Raw genomic sequence first — 21409 nt, 5'->3', positions numbered from 1 at the left:
TAATATTTAATATGACAATTATCTGATATCATTTGTGTGTTTATTATGATTTGTATGTTTAGTGTAAAAGCATTGTATGTGTATTCAAACTATTGTTCATGCCTGAACTGTCTGATTAGTGATGGTGCTGCACTTTTCAACATGATGTGTGACATTTAGTCATGTTTAATTTCTGCTGATGAACAGTGTGATTAGTGAAAGTGAATATTATGGACTGCGGTCAGCACCTGTTCAACATTGCTGGTGCCACTAATGGAACTGCTTATACTGAAATGGTGCTACTTGTTGATGTCTGCACCTGCTCAACATTGCTGGGTGCCACTGATGGACTGCTTCTACCGAAATGATGTCACTTGTTGGTGTCGGCACCTGCTCAACATTGCTGGGTGCCACTGATGGACTGCTTCTACTGAAAAGATGTCACCTGTTGCTGTGTGCACCTGCTCAACATTGCTGGTGCCACTAATGGAACTGCTTATACTGAAATGGTGTTACTTGTTGATGTCTGCACCTGCTCAACATTGCTGGGTGCCACTGATGGACTGCTTCTACTGAAAAGATGTCACCTGTTGGTGTCTGCACCTGCTCAACATTGCTGGGTGCCACTGATGGACTGCTTCTACCGAAATGATGTCACTTGTTGGTGTCGGCACCTGCTCAACATTGCTGGGTGCCACTGATGGACTGCTTCTACTGAAAAGATGTCACCTGTTGCTGTGTGCACCTGCTCAACATTGCTGGTGCCACTAATTGAACTGCTTATACTGAAATGGTGTTACTTGTTGGTGTCTGCACCTATTCAACATTACTGGGTGCCACTGATGGACTGTTTCTACTGAAAAAATGTCACTTGTAGGTTTTCGCACCTGTTGACCATTGCTGGGTGCTACTGCTGGAACTGTCAACTACTTGTTTCTTGGGCTATGGAAAGCGTTTATGTGAATATTTGTATAAACTGATTTTTTGTGTATTACTGTTTGTGAAAAGTTATGAGACTCTTACCTGCACATATTCGTCATTGCTGACGCTATTGATTGAACTGTTTAACCACGTAATACTTGTGTAAACTATTATGTAAAGTCACATGTATGAAAGAATTTGTATTGCTTACTGTATTCTATATATTAGGTTATTGAAAGGTCAGTGCAAAGTCAAAATTTTATCTAGTTATATGATATTTACGCATTAATATTATCTTTTATTTTTGTCTGTATTTTTTTGACGAATTTGGTGGTATTTTCACCACCAATGCTGGCAAAAATACCATCAAATTCTAGCCCATGGAGGAAGGGCATAAGAAAGGTGGCTACACTGAGCCACAGCGCCAGAGATCGCGCTAGAAAGTATTGTTCCGCCGCCTCCACTGGCAGTGATTATTGAGATGTCGTAGTGGGCAGTGCTTGTCGAGGACTCGTAGTAGTCAGTTCCTGTCGAGAGGTCGTGGTGGAGTGTGCTTGTCGAGATGTTGTAGTAAGGAGTGCTTGTTCCATGTTTTATGCAGTTGTTTGATGGGCTAGACAGCAGATGTTGTTCGAATGGAAATACTGTAATAATCAGAGTGCTTTTCGTCAATATATATGAAGGTAAAATGTGTTGTTTTTCATTATTTCAGTGTCTTAAATAATGCGTCATTACAGGTTCAGTCAACAAAGCATCTGGCTTGTGTTCTTGTATTAGAGTGTAATTCTGGTTTTCTTGAGTAATTATGGTATTTCTATTTCCTTTAATTAATTCAGTATAAATGATATTTAAAATTTCTTGTGTTATTGAAGAAGAACCGTGCCAGATGCGTACGTTGAATCACACTTCCACACACAGAACAGTTACACTTGTGCTTTGGTTTCGTAGGTTTTATAGTTGCTGGGGACTTAATTAATTAATTGTGTTAATGAAAATTTCCATTTCATTCTTTGTTGTTGTTCTATGCAGTCAGATAGCGTAATAATACTAGTCAGGGCCAACCGTTTACGAGACTTCGTAATCGGACAGACAGCAACTAAAGCAAAAAATTAAAATTATTTGCATTTTATATTAATTAAGCCCCCATGCAATCTCTATAACAAAGAACAATGTGATGGTATTCGCAGGAAGGGAGTCAGTCTACGCCAAGATATTACCTATCTATGACATCACTTAGCCTCTTCAAAACTACAAACAATTTAGTTTCTTTGTAGCGTGTTGTTTTTGTGATGGTTCGATGCAGTTCTCAATGCTACTCTATCCTGTGCAAACTTCTTCATCTCCGAGTAACTACTACAACCTACATCCTTCTGAATCTGTTTACTCTAGTCGTCCCTTGGTCTCCCTCTAAGACTTGTAACCCCTTCCCCACACTTCCCTCCAGTACTAACTAGGTGATCTCTTGAGGTCTCACGATATGTCCTAACAACCTATCAGTTCTTCTAGTCAGGTTGTGCCACGAATTTCTTTGCTCCACAATTCTATTCAGTCCTTACTCATTCGTTACATGATCTACCCACCTATTCTTCATCATTATTCTGCAGCACCCATTTCAAAAGCTTCTATTCTCTTCTATTGTTTATCGACCATGTTTTACTTCTGTACGTGCCTAAACTCCACATAAATGCTTTCAGAAAAGACTTCCTGCCACTTGATTCTATTCTTGATGTTAACCAAATTCTCTTCTTCAGGAATGTTTTTTTTGCCATTGTCAGTCTGCGTTTTATGTCCTTTCTACTTCGGCCATCATCAGTTATTTTGCTGCCCAAATAGAATACTCGTCTACTGCTTTAAGTGTTTCGTTTCCTAATATAATTCCCTCAGCATCACCTGATATAAATCGACCACATTCCTAACGAAGAACAAATTCCAGAATAGCTCACTGGAGACAATGTTCAGTTTCAACCCATTTTACTACAACCAGTTTTCTAGGGTATCAGTGTGCTCATGAAAGCGCTCGGAATTTTTTTCTGCGTCGTCATCTTCAGTTAAATAACTAGTATCATTTTCAAACAGAACTCATGGGGAATTTATATTTACGAGTGAGTGATTTATATAGAATAGAAACAGAATTAGCCCTGAAATGGCGTCCTGAGGCATACATTGTGATACCATACTCCACTTAGAATAATACGTAATTTACTGCATTAGAAGTGATACTTACCCTTCTTTCTGTTCTGCAAGTACGATGCAAACCATTTCAGAGCACTGACCTTAAACCTATATTTATCTAATTTGCAGATAAGCAAGGCGTGTCTTACGGAGTCAAAGGCTTTTGTAAGATTACGGAAGACACCTGCAACTTTACTCCTCTGATTCAATGCTTCGCACATCTTTTCAATAAAGTTATTCACTGCATCCGGGATGATTGTCCTTGTTGCAGTCCAAATTGGCCACTTGCAATAATATAGTTTTTCTGCAATAAAATTTTGGGTCTGGTTTGAGGCTACATTCTCTAGCACTTTCGACAGGTTTGGAAGAATAAAAATAGTGTAATAGATTCCCATGTCTTCCCGCGACACTTTCTTGAACAGAGGCCTGCCTTTGCATACTTCAACACATCAGGAAAGTACCCCTGTTCAAAAGATTGCTTGTTTATTTTAGTTATTGGAGGTGCTTTAATCATTTTAGTGGGTATCCCATCACACCCAGCAGAGATTTTATTCTTAATGATAATATAACATTTCCACAACCTTTATTGCGACTTTTTTACAGTCTGTCAGATACTCAGCTTCTTGATGGAGTTTAAACGGTTTTATATTACTCTAATACTTTGTTATGCCAACATCAAACTTTGCCACAGTTATAAAGAATTCATTTAAATTCACTGATATTTGATATGGGTTTACAATAACGCTATCATCTACTGTAGTCCTATATCACCACTACTAACTACAATGCCTAACTCTGATTTGACAGTAAACACATTGCCTTTGTCTTAATTTTATGTTGCAGAAACTTTTGGACGCTCAACGTAGAGGTTATCAGCGTTTTATGTTGTAAAATGAAACTGTTGTTTGCCATTTGTTTGACTGCCTTCACAACTTTTTTAAATGTAGCTTTACAAAGTTTAACATGCTCAGTAAAATGCCAATTTTTTATTATAATTTACTTCATTGTGGAGTTGCCTCTGCTGGTGCTAGAAATTTTTGTACCCTGAGTTATACATGTAAGTGTACTATCCATTATGTTGCATGTGGTTCTAAGAGGAAAAGTTTCATTAAAGATTTCTAGAACTCTACTTAAAAATTTGCTGGAAGTCAGTCTACTTGAAATGCAGTTGTCGTAAGGCCATTCAGAATCTCTTAACTTACTGCTAAATATAACTGAATTTTCTTTTCATATGGTTTTCGTTACATGAAATTTCTTTGTTTTTTTTTATAATTTCGTTAATAATGCATATTGGTCAGAGATGCCTAAATCTCAGCAAAATCTATAAATATCTTCAAAACCATAATTTTTTAAAATATTAAAAATACAGGTCGCTGACTATGCATTTGCTCTAATGATTTGCATGAAGTTTACTTTGAAACCAAAGCTTTTTATTGTGTCAGTGAATTCGGACACATTGTTCCTTCCAACTATAATATTAAAACTGAAATTAGCAGCCATCACAGTCTTTTTCCTTTCTTGTTTATTGAGATTTTCAAGCAGGCATTGAAATTTGACCAGAAAAGCTTCAATTGTAGCTTTCTCTGGTACTCTGTAAATAGAAACTACTATGACATTTAAGTCCTCTATGTCGTCACAGCGGTTCTCAAGTATACACTCTTCAGTCAAAAAGTCAAAACTCATTTCTGTTCTCATATTTTATATCAGCATGAGTAAGTATACAAGAGATTCACGTGATTACATTCGCCTACAAAAGCTACTGCCTACTTCGAAATGTTTTATATTATTAAGAATTGTAATATTTTCATCTATAAGCCAAAGTTCATCGAGGCAAATAATTTTCATATTTTACCTTCGGAAAGAATTGTGTGTAATTCGTTAACTTCATGACTTTGAAAAGTCACCACTTAGACCATTTATGTTCCAGTGCTTTATGTAGGAACAGTCTTTCTTATTTATTGTTTCAAGCATACTCTTTCTGGTGTAGCGCTTCGGTCTTGCAGTTTTTGTTACCAAACACTATTTCGCATCCCCATCCTTTGTTATAAATTCTTCTATTATTCAGAATTTTACACGTACCAGCCGACATTTTACTAACAATTTTGGATCCTAATCTATTTAAATGGAGACCGACTTAACCCAAGCATTTACTGCTGAATAATTTAGTTGGGTTTACAAACACAACTACTAGATCGTTGCAGTTCTCGTTTATATCACGGTTTATTCTCTCTATACATCAATCACTGATGGATCTTCTGTAGGCAACATCACTCGCTATGATTCTAGACTTTTGTGGAAGTTACTGGCAGATCGAATTAGATTTTTTTGTTACACTAACAATTTCCTCTTCTGCGTTGCTTCTACAAGAATTCGTACCTACGTGGAGGAAGGTTCTTTTGTTATTCTTCTGAGATGTCTCTGCTGAACCTTCCTGCGAATTATATACAGGGCGGTTATAATTAAACTTCCGCTATTTGAGCCAGTGTTGGCTGAAAACTACTTACTGTATGAATACCGATCCTTACAGTAATGATGTTCAGATTGCGTGCTGAAGAATTTACATTGTTGGTAGAGTCAGAGTCATGACTAACTGCTAGGCGCCAGTACTGGTACGGCGACATAGGGTTGAAACACGAGCATCATTGTGCATTGCAGCTGCAAACAGCCAACATGGTTCTGTACAAGGTGATCAGAGCTTTACTCGTAAAGCTGTTCTATCAAACCCAACAGCAATATTGCTGCAGAGTGAAAATCTCATTCTGGAAGCAATATTGCTGCTGCTCTTCGCAAGTATCGACTCACTAAAGGAATACGGTGAGATCCTATTTTGGCACAGCGGTTGAAAAACATGATTAGGAAGTTCTAATTAACCGACGATTTGGGAATTGCTCCTGGAAGAGGCTGACGGCCAATTGCGCCACAAATTGTTGAAGAAGCTACTGTTGACATGGTTGAGAATGCTGGACGAATTGTGCGATCTTTAAGCAGCGCACGAGCTGTGTCTCGATATCTCAACATTCCATAGTCCACCGTTCGAAGAATGCTGCAAATGACTGTGAAATGGTAACTCTAGTGCGGTTTCAGTTTGTCGTGGAAGCAGATAATCATCACAGTGAGCAATGTTTGTAACTTATAATGCAGACATTGTAGGCACTTAACAAATGTTACTTTCTAATGTGGAAATTAAAATGCGTTTCCTTCAATGGTTTATTCGTTATTTCTCTCTCAAATGTTTTCATTAAGTTTCATAGTCCTACGATCACTGTTTCTTCATGGGGGCGCTGTCAAGTAGCAAAGACTTAATTAAAACCACACTGTATACTACTAAAATGTTTCTTCAACTTGTGGATCCTGATTCCTGGACGAACGTCAGTCGTGGAATTCGGCAATACCACATTTTTCAACACGAAATCGCCTACAACAAGGAATTAATTTTTTTTGTTCCATTTTTCATTGCTTAGTTGGTTCGAATTCTTTTTACTGTATGTTACACTTGTTCACTTATATTTATTGTCAGTTTTTGAGACTACTGCGTAAGTTTCTTCCGTATGTGCAGCAGACTCATTTTTTGAACGAACAGAACAACACTCAGCTTGTCTACGATGTTATTTTCAGCTATCGCCTCAGCTATTTTGCAAAATCATTTTTGTCGCGTTCCAGGTCACAATTTTCTTGCTTCTGCACTAATAATTCTGCGTTTAAAGTGTCAGTCTCGCTACGAGGCGCTTCAATAATTTCTTTCTGTGAGCTCATGGTTAAAGCAACTGTCGTGTTTTTGTTCTGAAAACAGTCCAGGCATGACCAGTGAGATTCATCACTAGTAAATTCAGTGCAAACTTTTACACACTTTTCGTGCTGTCAGGACCTGCATTTCACACACAGAATTACTTTTATTTACTATCCATTCCTGATAGTGTTTACAGGATACACTATTAAACATTCGTCTTTTTACTAACTTTGTGTCTCTGCACTTTTCAATAGGAGCAATCTTGAAACTGGCAATTTGTAGTTTAGTTAGGTCATGTTAATAAAAAAAACATAAGCTTCGTAAAATCAATACAGATTGCAGAAGTCGTGGTTATCAGCAAAGATAATGACTGTAATCTACCGACCGTGCTACTTCCTGATACGGCTGAGCTGTGCCGCCCATTCATCGCACGTGCGCCACAGCACCATTAGCTCTGCCTTGTGGGAGAAATGTACACTTTTCGAATCTATGCCTGGAGCAGGAAATACAGATGGAAATGTTAAAGCAGTATCCACAGGTATGCCACTCTGATAAATACACAATACAATCATTCAACGACGTGCAACGATGTTACCCATTGTCAGTTGCAGTACTGTCGACTATTTCAAAAAATGTAATTGAAAAGTATTGATTTGATGGTGTTTGTCTGATGGTGTCCTGAATATTCAGTGTCGTAGCAACATCATTCAAGAAAATTCCACGAAAAATGTGCTAGTATTGTTGTAGCTTCTGTCTAGAAGTTTTTATGTTCTTTCTAGAACATTGGTGAACTGTAGTGAAATTATTTCTATCGCCGAATCAACTGCTTCTCAAGAAGAACACTGATCAGTAAACAATCGAGAGTGACAGTGATACAGGAGGAATACTAGCTTCAGCAGAGTGGAGGACACCGCGTGTTCAGTGTTGGAATGATTTAATACTCTGACCCAGGTTCACGAGTAAATTTAGTCTCTTTGTTGATATTGCAACAGCTCCAGGACTCGAAGTTATTTCTAAACACTACTTCAGAAAGTTCTCTTTGCCGAGATGCCGAGACGGCGCAGAGTATAGATAAGTTATGCGTCAGCTCCAGAATTATACGTCAAAATACAGAAGAAAAGTGCTTGATGCACGCCAGGCACGGCGTATGTTGTGAGAAGACGTGTTTTGTGCTAAATTATCGCAAAAGTCGGCGACAAACGTAGTGAGGAAAAACACAACAATAAGTAGAGTGAATAGCATCAACATCGTACTGTGAAGGACGAAGCACTGAGTTGGCTCGGGATCCCTGCGCCTGTAAAAATTGCACGGTGAAAGGCATCTTGTTCATAAAATGTAGTTACTTAGTTACATGTTCCATTGACCGTCTGAACGATTCTTCTATCAAAAGGAAGTGGAACGAGAAAGCTTATAGTGTGTATACATATAATTCGTCCGTGGAATAGGAGTTGTCAAGAAGAAATGATTTCACTGTTCTACAAAAAAAAACTTTTTTTCTATTTCTGATAAAAAATATTGTGATCCTAGTTGTATTTTGAGTGCTGAATTGAAAACTGTTTTTGGTTTTATTCTGTCAGGGATAGTTTATGAGTAAGCGCAATTTTATTTCTCTTTTCAGTTTCTGATATAGTGCAGCAAATGTGAGGTGAAATTCGACAAACAAATGCACATCTTTATGATGTTATAAGTTCATCACATTAATGGAGGGTGGGATCTAACATATAACACAGTAACCTATGTGTATACACTTTGAAGCATTTATTTGACATGAGAAATTGCAGAAAATTGACAAACAACTGCCTTGTAATGCACATCACTTTTTTCTCTTGTATTTTGAATCTTTCTTCTCTCGAATGATATTCCAGCAATAATCTGCTAACATAGAAGGTACACACTTCCCTTCATAGCGCCTTTCTATGGTAGAAATGTCTTTATGGAATCTTTCCCCATGTTCATCCGATACGTCACTACAACTCTCTGTGAAGTAGTCCAGATGAGAGTCCATCATATGTACCTTCAAAGACATATTGCACCCCAAATCCTGATATGCTTTGATCATATCCTTCACAATTGCTTTGTAGTTAGTAGCTCTTTTTCTTCCGAGGAAGTTTTCCGACACCATCTTGAAACAGTCCCATGCGGTTTTTTCTTTATCAGTTAAACATGCTTCAAAATTTGCATCTTTCTGCAGCTCCCTGATTTGTGAGCCCACAAATACATCTTCCTTTATTTTTGCAGCTGAAAGACGGGAGAATTTGGTAGCTAGATATGCAAACCCACAGCCTGTTGGATCCATGGCCTTCACGAATTGTTTCATCAGGTCAAGTTTGATGTGAAGCGGTGGAAGTAGTATATATTCAGTAGTATATATTCAGGAGCTACCAGACTTTCGCCAACTTTCCATCTCCGCCTAGGCCATTTCTTTTTCACGAAGTGAGAATTTCGGTCTCGACTATCCCACTTGCAAAGAAAACAGGCATACTTTGTGTAGCCTTGTTGCATTTCCAGTACCATAGCAATTACCTTGAAATCTGCACATATTTTCCATTTGTGTTCATTGTATTTTAATGAATTTAGCATCCTTTGTACGAATTCGTAATTCTCTTTCGTCAAACTAGCGTAAGCTACTGGAACAGAGGGTATTTTATTTCCGTTATGGAGCAAAACACCCTTCAGACTTGTTTTCGATGCATCTATGAAAAGTCTTCACTCCTGTGAAATATAAGTGAAGTTCAGCACTTTCATCAGGCCAGCAACATCATTGCAAAATGTCAGTGCTTCGTCAGTTGAAAAATAAGAAATAAAGGCATGTTCTCTGTGCCTGAACACACTGATTTTAGTACTTTGGTGCAGTAGATTATACTCTTGTAATCTTGAACCAAGCAGCTGCGCCTTTTGTTTACTTAGCCCTAGATCACGTACTAAATCATTTAAATCTGCCTGTGTTAACAAATGTGGCGGTGACTCACTTGTGCAGTGATATAAAGAATCATCATCTGTGATTTCTTCAGTACTACTTATTTCACTGTCACTCGGAATTTGATCTCGAGCTCTTGAAGGTACTGGAAGGTTGTCCGAATGCCGCACTGGCATTCTCACTGAAGGCAGATCTGGGTAAACAATGTGCCTCTTCGACTTTTTGTTTGTAAAACCCTGAATTTTTGTTAGACAGAAATAACAATCAGTAACATGATCCTTAGGCTCCCTCCACACCATGGGAACAGCAAACATCGCCACACTCTCTTTACCTTTCCACCACTGAATTAGTTTGCAGTAACATGTAGCACAACAGAAATGTGGTGCCCATTCTTTATCTTGGTCTCCACCTCTACTCCAAAGTAATGTTTGTATGCTTTCTTTATGACTGAAGAAATTTTCTTCCTATTTCTGGCAAAAGTGAACTTCCCACAGATGTAGCAGAAGTTGTCCGGCTTATATCGACATCCACGACGACGTGGCATTTCTGCAAATTTAAAAATACCGCTTTGGTAATACACCTGTATTAACTTAATAGTAGGGAACTAGAGGAACGCTGATGTGTAAAAACAAGCAGCCGTTTTACCTTCAGCACCAGGCTCAATCAGTTTACACACAGGAATTAAAAAATTCATCCGTGCTCGGAAATACGACAGACAGTTACTTGTCAGCCAAAACACCCACTCGTTAAGACTGACACAAACTGCGGCTTACACCACTGTTGTAAACTCGATGCACCTGCCCCTAGGAGGCGTGAAGCTTTACTGCCGAGGCAGCGACCGGCTGTCGCCGTTCGAGTTAATGTTTCAGGTGGTCTTAATGACATAGGTGTGGCGGGGGTAACCTAATGATGTCTGATTCTTCCCACCTGCTGTTGCAGAAGAAATTATCACGTTCTATCACTACTGGATGCGGCAACATACCCGTATTTCTCCAAAACATCTCTGTGTTTGCCATGAATTGTGAGTATATATATATATATATATATATATATATATATATATATATATATATATATATATTACATAAAAAGTATCCCTGACAACGATTTTTTGTTTACATATTTCAATTTCCCACGGTAAAATGGTCTAGAAGCACATACTTTAATATCAGAAACAGAGCCCATGTCGAACAGTGTTTTAGGTTAAAGTTAAAACTTGCTTCGCTACCTGTCAGACATTTTATGTTATTGGGCAAGTGATCAAAAATTTTTGTTGCTGCTTATTGAACGCCTTTCCGAGCCACTGACAGCTTTAATAATGGGCAATAAAGGTCGTTTTCTTCCATCTAGTATTGTGGGTATCGATATCACTGTTCTTCTCGGATTGCGTTGGGATTATTTATGACGTATTTCATTAGCGAATACGTATACTGTAAAGGTGAAGCTAAAATTCTGATCTCCTTGAACATATGTCTTCATGACAACTAGGGGTGAACACTACATATTGTTCTTACTGCTCGCTTTTGTGCAATCAATGCTTTCTAAGTGATGAATTGTCCTAGAAAATCATTGCATAAGCCATTATTGTGTGTGAATATGCAAAATGTATCAGAAGGTTTACTGGTTTGATTCCAAGACCAGCAATTATACGAAGAGCAAAAGTAGCTGAAATTAATTGTTTGAGCAGTTCACTAAATATCCTTCTTCCAGTTCAAGTTTTCATCAATACGTACACCTAAAAATTTGGAGCATTCTATCGTGTTTATTGACTACTGTTCACGTGCTACATCAATTGTTCGTGTGACTGTTGCACAGAACTGAATGTAGTTAGTCTTCTCGAAAGTGACGGAGTGCCCATTTTCAGAGAATCACTTAGTAATTCTTTGAAAAACTTCATTAACAATCTCTTTTGGTAATTTCTCTCTAATGAGGTTTATTATAACGTTAGTATCGTCTACGAAAAGTACCAGTTCTTCTTAATAAATGCTAAGTGGAAGGTCGTTCACATAAATAAGGAATAGGAATGAATCCAAAACTAAATATTGTGGAACTCCCTTCGTGATTTCTCCCCAGTCACTAAAATTTTCTCTCCTTTCTACCTTGTTTGAATTATTCAGCACAACCGTTTGCATTTTGTTTATTAAGTATGGTTCAAACTAGTTACTTCTAATGCCATCAGTTCCATAAAACTTAAGTGTTTCTAAGAGAGTAACATGATCTACGCAATCAAATGCCTTGGAAAGATCACAAAAACTACTTACGGGCGATATTTAGAAATTTAAGGCTTGTAATATTTGGAGAGCGAATATTTTAGTTTTTTCTGGAAAAATTCCCTGCGCCAGCAATGCATTACATATGTCACTAAGGATATTACTTATTAAGTAAGAACAACTTCTCATAATTCTGTTTTCTATCAGCATCATATGAGCTTTTGTTTGAAGAGTTCTGTTAATTTCAGTGAAGGATGTTGGTGCCACTTCTAGCTGCTTAAAGTTATGTTGATTGACATTTTTAGCACCGCCTCTTGCTTCTTCAATTGGATGATTTACTCCTATTTTTGTTGCTTATTTAGGAACTGTTTGTAAAAGTACTTGCAACTTGTGGGTATTATCTGCCTCATAACCATTTAGTTCAACTGCTGTGGTGACTTGTCCGCTGACTAACTGTCCTGTCTCCTGCTTCACAATATCCCATATAGTTTCAGTTTTATCATTTGCATTATAAATTTCTGTCAGAACGTGCATATTTCTGGACATTTTAATGACTTCCCTAAAAATATTACAGGATTTTTGTAGAATGCAAGCAACATCAGATCTGGTCTTATTTTGGCCTCTGTAGAAATTTCCATTTCTCTCTTCTATGATATTTTAATTTCTTTAGTTATCCATTGCTTACTTGTTTTCTAATGGCCTTTCTGGATAACTTTTCAGGAAAGCTACTTTCAAATACTGACACAAATTTACTGTTGAATATTTTGATTTTCACATTCACATGCAAATATACAGGGTTATTACAAATGATTGAAGCGATTTCACAGCTCTACAATAACTTTATTATTTGAGATATTTTCACAATGCTTTGCACACAAATACAAAAACTCAAAAAGTTTTTTTAGGCATTCACAAATGTTCGATATGTGCCCCTTTAGTGATTCGGCAGACATCAAGCCGATAATCAAGTTCCTCCCACACTCGGCGCAGCATGTCCCCATCAATGAGTTCGAAAGCATTGTTGATGCGAGCTCGCAGTTCTGGCACGTTTCTTGGTAGAGGAGGTTTAAACACTGAATCTTTCACATCACTATGCGTGAAACTAGCCCGCACGCGTTCAACCGTTTCTTCGCTCACTGCAGGCCGACCCGTTGATTTCCCCTTACAGAGGCATCCAGAAGCTTTAAACTGCGCATACCATCGCCGAATGGAGTTAGCAGTTGGTGTATCTTTGTTGAACTTCGTCCTGAAGTGTTGTTGCACTGTTATGACTGACTGATGTGAGTGCATTTCAAGCACGACATACGCTTTCTCGGGTCCTGTCGCCATTTTGTCTCACTGCGCTCTCGAGCGCTCTCGCAGCAGAAACCTGAAGTGCGGCTTCAGCCGAACAAAACTTTATGAGTTTTTCTACGTATCTGTAGTGTGTCGTGACCATATATCAATGAATGGAGCTACAGTGAATTTATGAAATCGCTTCAATCATTTGTAATGGCCCTGTATATATCATTTTTAATTACCGATGGTGAATCTAAGGCAAGAAGTTGGGCTATGCTCACATTGTGATAAAGAAAATCTTGGCAAGAAACTTACAAAGACTGTTCAGGTGAAGTCATTGCAGTTTTAACTGAAGAAATACGCGGTTTAAATCACAAATGGGCAGAATATAAAAAAAGTGTGATTCGGAAATAGGCACAAAAGTGAGAGTAAACACATCTAATTAAAATGTTAATTGTTATCTCCGCTAAAAGTATAAGAGAATCGTGAGAAATGGTACTCTGTGCACTCTATGTGACACCACATTTCACTTTGGATTTGGTAAAGTTGATCCCTTATCAAAATAGGATGAGAAACGTATAAAAGAGCGGAGACGCAATTCTTGCAAGCATAGAAGAGAATTAATCGACAGAGACGCTAGATGCGAAGTAAATGAACGTAAGAACAACCGTGGGGAGGCAAGTCATTCAATCTACATAAACAACTCTGGGCCAACTACTGTTTCAGATGAAATAGACTAGGCCAGTCAACTTGAAGACCTGTTTTAGAAGATGGTAGCAGAAAAACTGTTACCTGGAAAAATATGGGAGTTCTGACGGTGAATAATTTTTTAAACGCTTGTCAGATTTTTGTGGAGCAAAAGAATCTGACAGAATACGTCCACTACTTAAGAACCAATTTAGACCTAATCTGTGCAATACCAAAAAAGTCTGCATATGTATTAGTACACATAGCTGTGAAAGAAACATTGGACCAGTCACGATAGAAAAGCATCTCCAGGATATTACTAGTACAATTAGGCCAAATTCTTGTTTCCAAAACGTGGTAGGAAGCAACTCTAAGATATATAATTTGGGGCTTGACTATATTACTGTGTTCTCGGCCGGCACAAACGATGTGGCTGCAAGTGACACGAAAGTACTTAAGTTCAGTGGGTTAACAGCATATGACAGTCCTGTTTATTTTGTATGGCAAGGGACTTACCGACCATACGCCTGCTCAGCAAGTTTCATCCATTTCTTTCTGTGTAATGCACTGAATGTGAATTCGGTTTTTATATCGATCCTTTACACGTCATCCCAGATGTGAAACCGCCATCTGCTACTGGGTATTCCTCTTCCTCGTGTTCTATCTGTTCTCCCGGATAACACTGTGCTAGATAACCTACTCACCGACATTCAAACTATGTGACCGCCTCAGCACATATTTCTCCTGTGACGACGTTACGGCATTTGTTCAACTCCCGTAGCTCATTTTTTCCCAATCCTATATTATCTGCTCTCTTTATCGATTAGAGTTCGAACAATTTTCTTAATATTTGCCTTTCGGGGAATGTTAACAGTCTTTTATCATAGTCTTTCCATGACATACCGGTACTGTAGTAGGTCGAGATATGCGAATTTTTAAGTTGATGCTGAGTATTCTTTTCCTTAGGATTCTGGAAAGGCTGAAATTTTCTGCTGGCATCTCCCAGACGTTCCAGTATTTCTATATCTGCTCTGTTGTATTACCTGATTAGACTCCCTAAAAGAAAGTAAAGCGGTGATCTCTCTTGAAGATTAGTCTACTGCCAATGGTGGATTAATACGTTTTCCTTACTAGTGAGGAGTTCTGTTTAGCAGCTTTGGAATTGTTTTCGTGATTCTGATTATTTCTGTCTTCCTATTAACGCTACACTTCCTTCGTATGCAAGTCTCGTTCTGTTTGGTCGTGTCTGTCGTAGGCACGAAACTAGGTTGGGGAAATAGGGGCCATTCCATAGCGCCTCCAGCCACTTAAAAAAAATCAAATTCGCTTAAAAAAATTCAAATTCGCTTTACCGTCTTTCTCTTCGTAGCAGACCTGTCACCTGTCCACAACACTTGGTACCAAGCGAAGGAGTCCCGGACTTCATATTTAAATTTCTCGGAAACTAAAATCGATGGACGAGTGCAACAAAAGGTGTGTTTATTGTGAAACCTGTAAGAATTTTGCACAAAAGTTTCGAAATAGTACGAAAAGCTGCAAAGAGATGGCGCTATAGGCTGTGCAGTTCGTATAGTATCAGCGTGCGTAATTAATCTAGTCCTCTGCAAACAGTCTTCGCAGTCATATCACAGTCTTTTCGAAATGTCCTCCACTCGCAGTGCAGAGGTAGCGCAAACGAACAATGAAATTTACCACCACATCCTGTAGTGTCTCAACGGAAATGGATTCAGATGCCACACACAGATCGCCGATTCGAATTCGTCCAGCGTGGTGGTATGATTCCGATAGACAGCGTCTTTCAATGTGTGACACGAAAAGAAGTCAGATCAGGCGAATATGGAGGCCAATCCATCCCTGCGTCAGTAAATTAGCAATAATACAACGTATTCCTGAAGTACCCATCCAGAAAGCGAAACACGTGTTCGATGCGATCTGGTTTGGCCCCATCTTGCATGAACCAGTGCCTGAGCGATCCTCTAACGCTAGGTGTGTGGCAACAAATTGTTCCAAAATTGCACCGTAACGTTCACTGATGATCGTTTATCGCATAAAAAAGGGCAAATAATGCCTCTGCTGCATACCGTAGCCCAAACAGTAACTTTGGGAGAATACGGCGATTTCCCTTTACATAAATGGCGAGTTTCGGAACCCTAAAATCGTCACTTCTGTTTATTCAAGACTCCATTCAGGTGGAAATGTTCCTCTCCTGTGAACCCAATGCAGCCAAAATCAAACCTTTCATTATCAATCATTGTGAGAATCTGATTCGTGAAGTCGGCCCGTTCTGTCGATCAGCTGGATTTTGTCCGGAAACATTTGTAGGCTATGTCTCAGAATTTTCTGCGTGCTGGAACTCTTCAAGCTGATCTCTTCTGCAAGTCTTCTGACGTATTTTCCTGAGTTTTCTGAATAGTTCCAGAAACCGCGGCGACATTTTCAGGAGTAACTGCACCTTGTCTGGGGCCAAAATTTCTCGCTAGAACACCAGCCATACTGCCCGTCCGTTGACCTTCGGCGAAGAGCCTGATAATGTTTTTCGCATTGGCTGCTTTCACGTTGTTCTGTACAATACATGACTTCAGCGTCTTCCTTCGGTACATTAACCTCCTTTCACGTTTCAACGGTGAGTTTGCGCTGTGGCGCAGTATTTATAGGTAGAGCACTGGAGATACCGAGCTGAGCAATTCGCCATTTTGAATCCCAATCCGAGGACAGTGTTACATGCTTCGCGTGGCGTAGGTAAGTGACTCAGCGAATTTTGCTTAATTTTATTGTTCCACAGCGTCAAATGGTTGGGTGTGCAGCTCCAAACTGCTCAAATAGATATAGATCGGCGTAAAAGGTGGCTTGAAAATTAAAGGCGCAAAGACTGGATATCAGAATCGAGCAACTACCTGTGTAATGTAAGTAAAAACGGGTTTTTTTCCTTTGTTTTAGAAATAGATATGCTCATAGAATGGTGGTAATGAAATTATATATGTAAGAAGTGTTTTTATTTCAATTTTGGTGCATATCATGTTTACATCACACGATGTAACGTTGTCCCAAATTTAAGTGTAAGCTACTTTTCTTGATTATATTTACAACAACTGTATAAAGCCACAAGTCATCCTAAGGAGCTGTAAATTTTATAGAAAGAGTAAATTGATGATACTTACCTCAGCGAAACTTGTTGGTACAAGAAAATATTTGCAGTTATTACTACAGTTCCATTTTGAAGAAAGCCAGTTTGAGCAAAACTGAGGACAAACTGAAACCAAATGCCATCCCTACTCTTTTTGATGTGCCAAATCCTCCACTTCCAGTTGCTCAGCTATGTTTGAGGAGTAACGGTTAAAAGTGTTAGCCACTAGTGAGGGGTCAGTTAGTTTATTGCTTTTTCAATCAATCTGGTATTGCTGTAATTACCTAGCATTCAATGCCCTTTTTGAAACAACTTCTGACAGATTTCTTTTAAAGGTGTTAAAATAGTCAACAAATTGGCATCAGTAATATACTTTGAGTACTCATACAATTCCCTCTTCTACCGACATGACATTTTTATGTCAGTTATGTTCCGTTTTAACATTATTCCGTAATTGTTTACGAATGCAACGCTTATTTACTGTAAACTTATGGATATACCATATATAAAACAGAACATACGATACTGGTAACACATTTTAACCGATTTTGGTAAAAATATAGAACAGCAACGTACGGCTTACATGGCACCTAAGTGAATGTATCATATCTCGAAATACTCGACTAATCACCTACTTTAATTTGCTTGCCTCTTAATGTCAAATGTAAGCCAATACATTTACTACACCGTAATATTATTTGCGGAAGGAATATACTTTTGATGGCCTTAAGAGCATATTAAAAAGCGAAAACGTTCCGTAGAGTTTAAACGAGCGTCTTCAACGTGGGATTCAAGATGGCAGATTGTTCAGCTTGTGCTATAGAGTGCTCTTTCTATAGGCACTACGTATTGCAACTAAAGAGCCATCAGTTAGCGGCTTTTCGAATTATTGTGAAACTTCTTTATAACTTACGTATAAAATTTTTACAGCTTTCAGAGTAAGCATACCGTTTGTTGTACTCGTCTATCGACCTTAATTTTTGAGATATTTACTTTTAAATTTAGGAGCTCCTTCGCAGGACACCATGTTAAGTATTCCATTTACCTACGCCTCTTCTAACGCGTAGCTATCATTCTCAGCTGACTTTCGATATTCTGATAACCTACTAGGAAATATAGCGTATACAAACTACAGGGAGAACGGTGGAAAGACGGACATAAGAGACAACTGCAGAGGGAGGAAATAGATAAATCTTTCGTAACGGGGCTCGCTTTCTAGCGGGAAACCACAACATTTTGTCTGATAAGCCATGGCAGCTGCAAGCGGATACCACAGTAGATTGTACAGCCAGAGGACAGAGGTTATTATACAAGGAAATAAAAAATATAGCTTAGTACGGTGACAGGATTCAAAAAGCAAGTTCTGTGAGTAGCTTCAAGGATAGTTTTAAAGCCACTAAACCAAACGTTTTGGCCAGGGACGTACGGTGATGTTCGTGTACTTACAATAAAGATTCGTTGACGTTCTTAAAACTATGGCAGACGTAGCTCTAACGATTAAGAAACGTGATGAGCGCAGTGTAGAAATAAGTCTTAAGACGAAAACTGAATGCAGGACTTCTGTTAATCTGCGTATACACCTGCGTCTATACTCCGCAGACTACTTAGTGTGTGTGGTGGAGGTTACTTCTGCTACCACAATCTGACTCCCCTCACGTTCTATGACCCACTCACGAATGGCGCGTAAGTAGAATGACTATCGCAAAACCTCCTCATTAGCTCTAATTTCCCAAATTTTCTCGTCGTAGTCATTTCGCAAGACGTATGTGGCGGGAAGTAATTTGTTACCCAACTCTTTCCCAGGTGCACTCTCTTAGAATTTCGATGATAAACCTCTCCGTGATGCACAACGCTTCTCTTCTCGAGTCTGCCAATCGAAGTTTGCTGAGAAGCTGCGCGACTCTCCTGTGACGAGTAAACGATCCCGTTACGAATTTTGCCGCCTGTCTTCGCATCTACATCTGCGTCTACATCTACATGGATACTCTGGAAATCACATTTAAGTGCCTGGCAAAGGGTTCATCCAACCACCTTCACAATTCTCTATTATGCCAATCTCGCATAGCGCGCGAAAAGAATGAACACCTATATCTTTCCGCACGAGCTCTGATATCCCTTATTTTATCGCGGTTGTCGTTCCTCCCTATGTAGGTCGGTGTCAACAAAATATTTCCTCATTCGGACGGGAAAGTCGGTGATTGGAATTTCGTGAGAAGATTCCGTCGCAACGAAAAATGCCATTCTTTTAATGATTTCCTGCCCAAATCCTGTATCATTTCTGTGACACCCTCTCCCATATTTCGCGATAATACAAAACGTGTTGCCTTTCTTTGAACTTTTTAGATGTACTCCGTAAGTTCTATCTGGTAAGGATCCCACACTGCGTAGGAGTATTCTAAAAGAGGACGGACAAGCGTAGTGTAGGCAGTCTCCTTAGTAGGTCTGTTGCATTTTCTAACTGTCAGTCTCCTTGACATTGCATATCTTCCCATGAACTACTCAGTTTGTATATTTTGCTTATTTTTTCACAGTTCCACACAACTTCTTCCTGTTTTCTCAATTGATCTGTTTTCAGTTTTTCAAGGTCTATCCACTGTGCCAACTTATAACTAAATCTGAGGGGTGTGCGATGGGGAGGTTCCCTTGTAAGTGTTCTGCCAATAAAACGCAGTCTTTGGTTAGCTTTCCCCACACGATTTTCTACAAGTTCCTTCCAATTTAAGTTGTTCGTAATTGTAATTCCTAGGTATTTAGTTGAATTTACGGCTTTTAGATTAGACTGATTTATCGTGTAACCGAAGTTTAACGAGTTCCTTTTAGCACTCATGTGGATGACCTCACACTTCTCGTTATTTAGGGCAAACTACCACTTTTCGCACCATTCAGATATCATTTCTAAATCGATTTGCAGTTGTTCTTTTTTATCTTCTGATGACTTTATTAGTCGATAAACGACAGCGTCATCTGCAAACAACCGAAAAATCCTGCTCAGATTGTCTCCCAAATCGTTTATATAGATAAGTAATAGCAAAGGTCCTATAACACTACCTTGGGGAACGTCAGAAATCACTTCTGTTTTACACGAAGACTTTCCGTCAGTTACTACGAACTGTGACCTCTCTGACAGGAAATCACAAATCCAGTCACATAACTGAGACGATACTTCATAAGCACGCAATTTCACTACGAGCCGCTTGTGTGGTACAGTGTCAAAAGCCTTCCGTAAATCCAGAAATACGGAATTGACCTGGAATCCCTTGTCAATAGCACTCAACACTTCGTGTGAATAAATAGCTAGTTGTGTTTCACAGGAACGATGTTTTCTAAACCCATGTTGACTGTGTGTCAATAGACGGTTTTCTTCGAGGTAATTCATAATGTACGAACACACTATATGTACTAAAATCCTGCAGGATATCGACGTTAACGATATGGCCCTGTAATTTAGTGGATTACTCCTACTACCTTTCTTGAATATTGGTGTGACCTGTGCAACTTTCCAGTCTTTGGGTACGGATCTTTCGTCGAGCAAACAGTTGTATATGATTGTTAAGTATGGAGCTAATGTATCGGCATACTCCGAAAGGAACCTAATTCGTATCTAGTATATGACTTCAGTCAAGCCAAGGAGCAATACTCGAGAGTGAGTCGAACAAGTAGCTTCTAGGATAGCATTAACTCCACTAAACCCAACGTTTTGGCCTGGGACGTACGGTGCTGTTCATGTACTTAACTAAGGATTCGTTGACGTTCTTAAAACTATGGTAGACAAGGGTGTCGTGAGGAGTGCCCCGGGGAAGTGTGATGGGACCTCTGTTGTTCTCTATTTACGTAAATGGTTTGGTGGGCACGGTGGGCAGGAATCTGCGGTTGTTTGCCGATCATGCCGTGGTGTACGGTAAGGTGTCGAAGTTGAGTGACTATAGGAAGATATGAGACGACAAAATCTTTCCAGTTGGTTGATGAATGGCAGCTAGCCCTAAGTTTACGTCTATCTACATCTACATTTATAGTCCGCAAGCCACCCAACGGTGTGTGGCGGAGGGAACTTTGCGTGCCACTGTCATTACCTCCCTTTTCTGTTCCAGTCGCGTATGGTTCGCGGGAAGAACGACTGTCTGAAAGCCTCCGTGCGCGCTCGAACCTCTCTAATTTTACATTCGTGATCTCCTCGGGAGGTATAAGTAGCCCTCTCGAAACCTGGACAGCAAGCTACGCCGCGATGCAGAGCGCCTCTCTTGCAGAGTCTGCCATTTGAGTTTGCTAAACATCTCCGTAACGCTGTCACGCTTACCAAATAACCCTGTGACGAAACGCGCCGCTCCTCTTTGGATCTTCTCTATCTCTTCCGTCAACCCGATCTGGTACGGATCCCACACTGATGAGCAATACTC

The 21409-nt window shown here is 39.2% G+C and overlaps 1 long non-coding RNA gene across 1 annotated transcript in view; it reads left to right on the top strand.

Annotated features, from left to right (window-relative positions):
* Positions 1-7203: 7203 nt before the first annotated feature.
* The window catches only part of LOC126253304 (uncharacterized), a 63274-nt gene continuing 49068 nt past the window's right edge, over positions 7204-21409 (top strand). Inside the window, exon 1 of the long non-coding RNA XR_007545938.1 lies at positions 7204-7337. This is a non-coding gene — a long non-coding RNA (uncharacterized LOC126253304). The remainder of the gene's footprint in view (positions 7338-21409) is intronic.

Source organism: Schistocerca nitens, chromosome 4 (assembly GCF_023898315.1).
Source record: "Schistocerca nitens isolate TAMUIC-IGC-003100 chromosome 4, iqSchNite1.1, whole genome shotgun sequence".
NCBI classification, from domain to species: domain Eukaryota; kingdom Metazoa; phylum Arthropoda; class Insecta; order Orthoptera; family Acrididae; genus Schistocerca; species Schistocerca nitens.
Note: the sequence above shows the minus strand (reverse complement) of the source record. Positions and strands in the feature narration are given on the sequence as shown.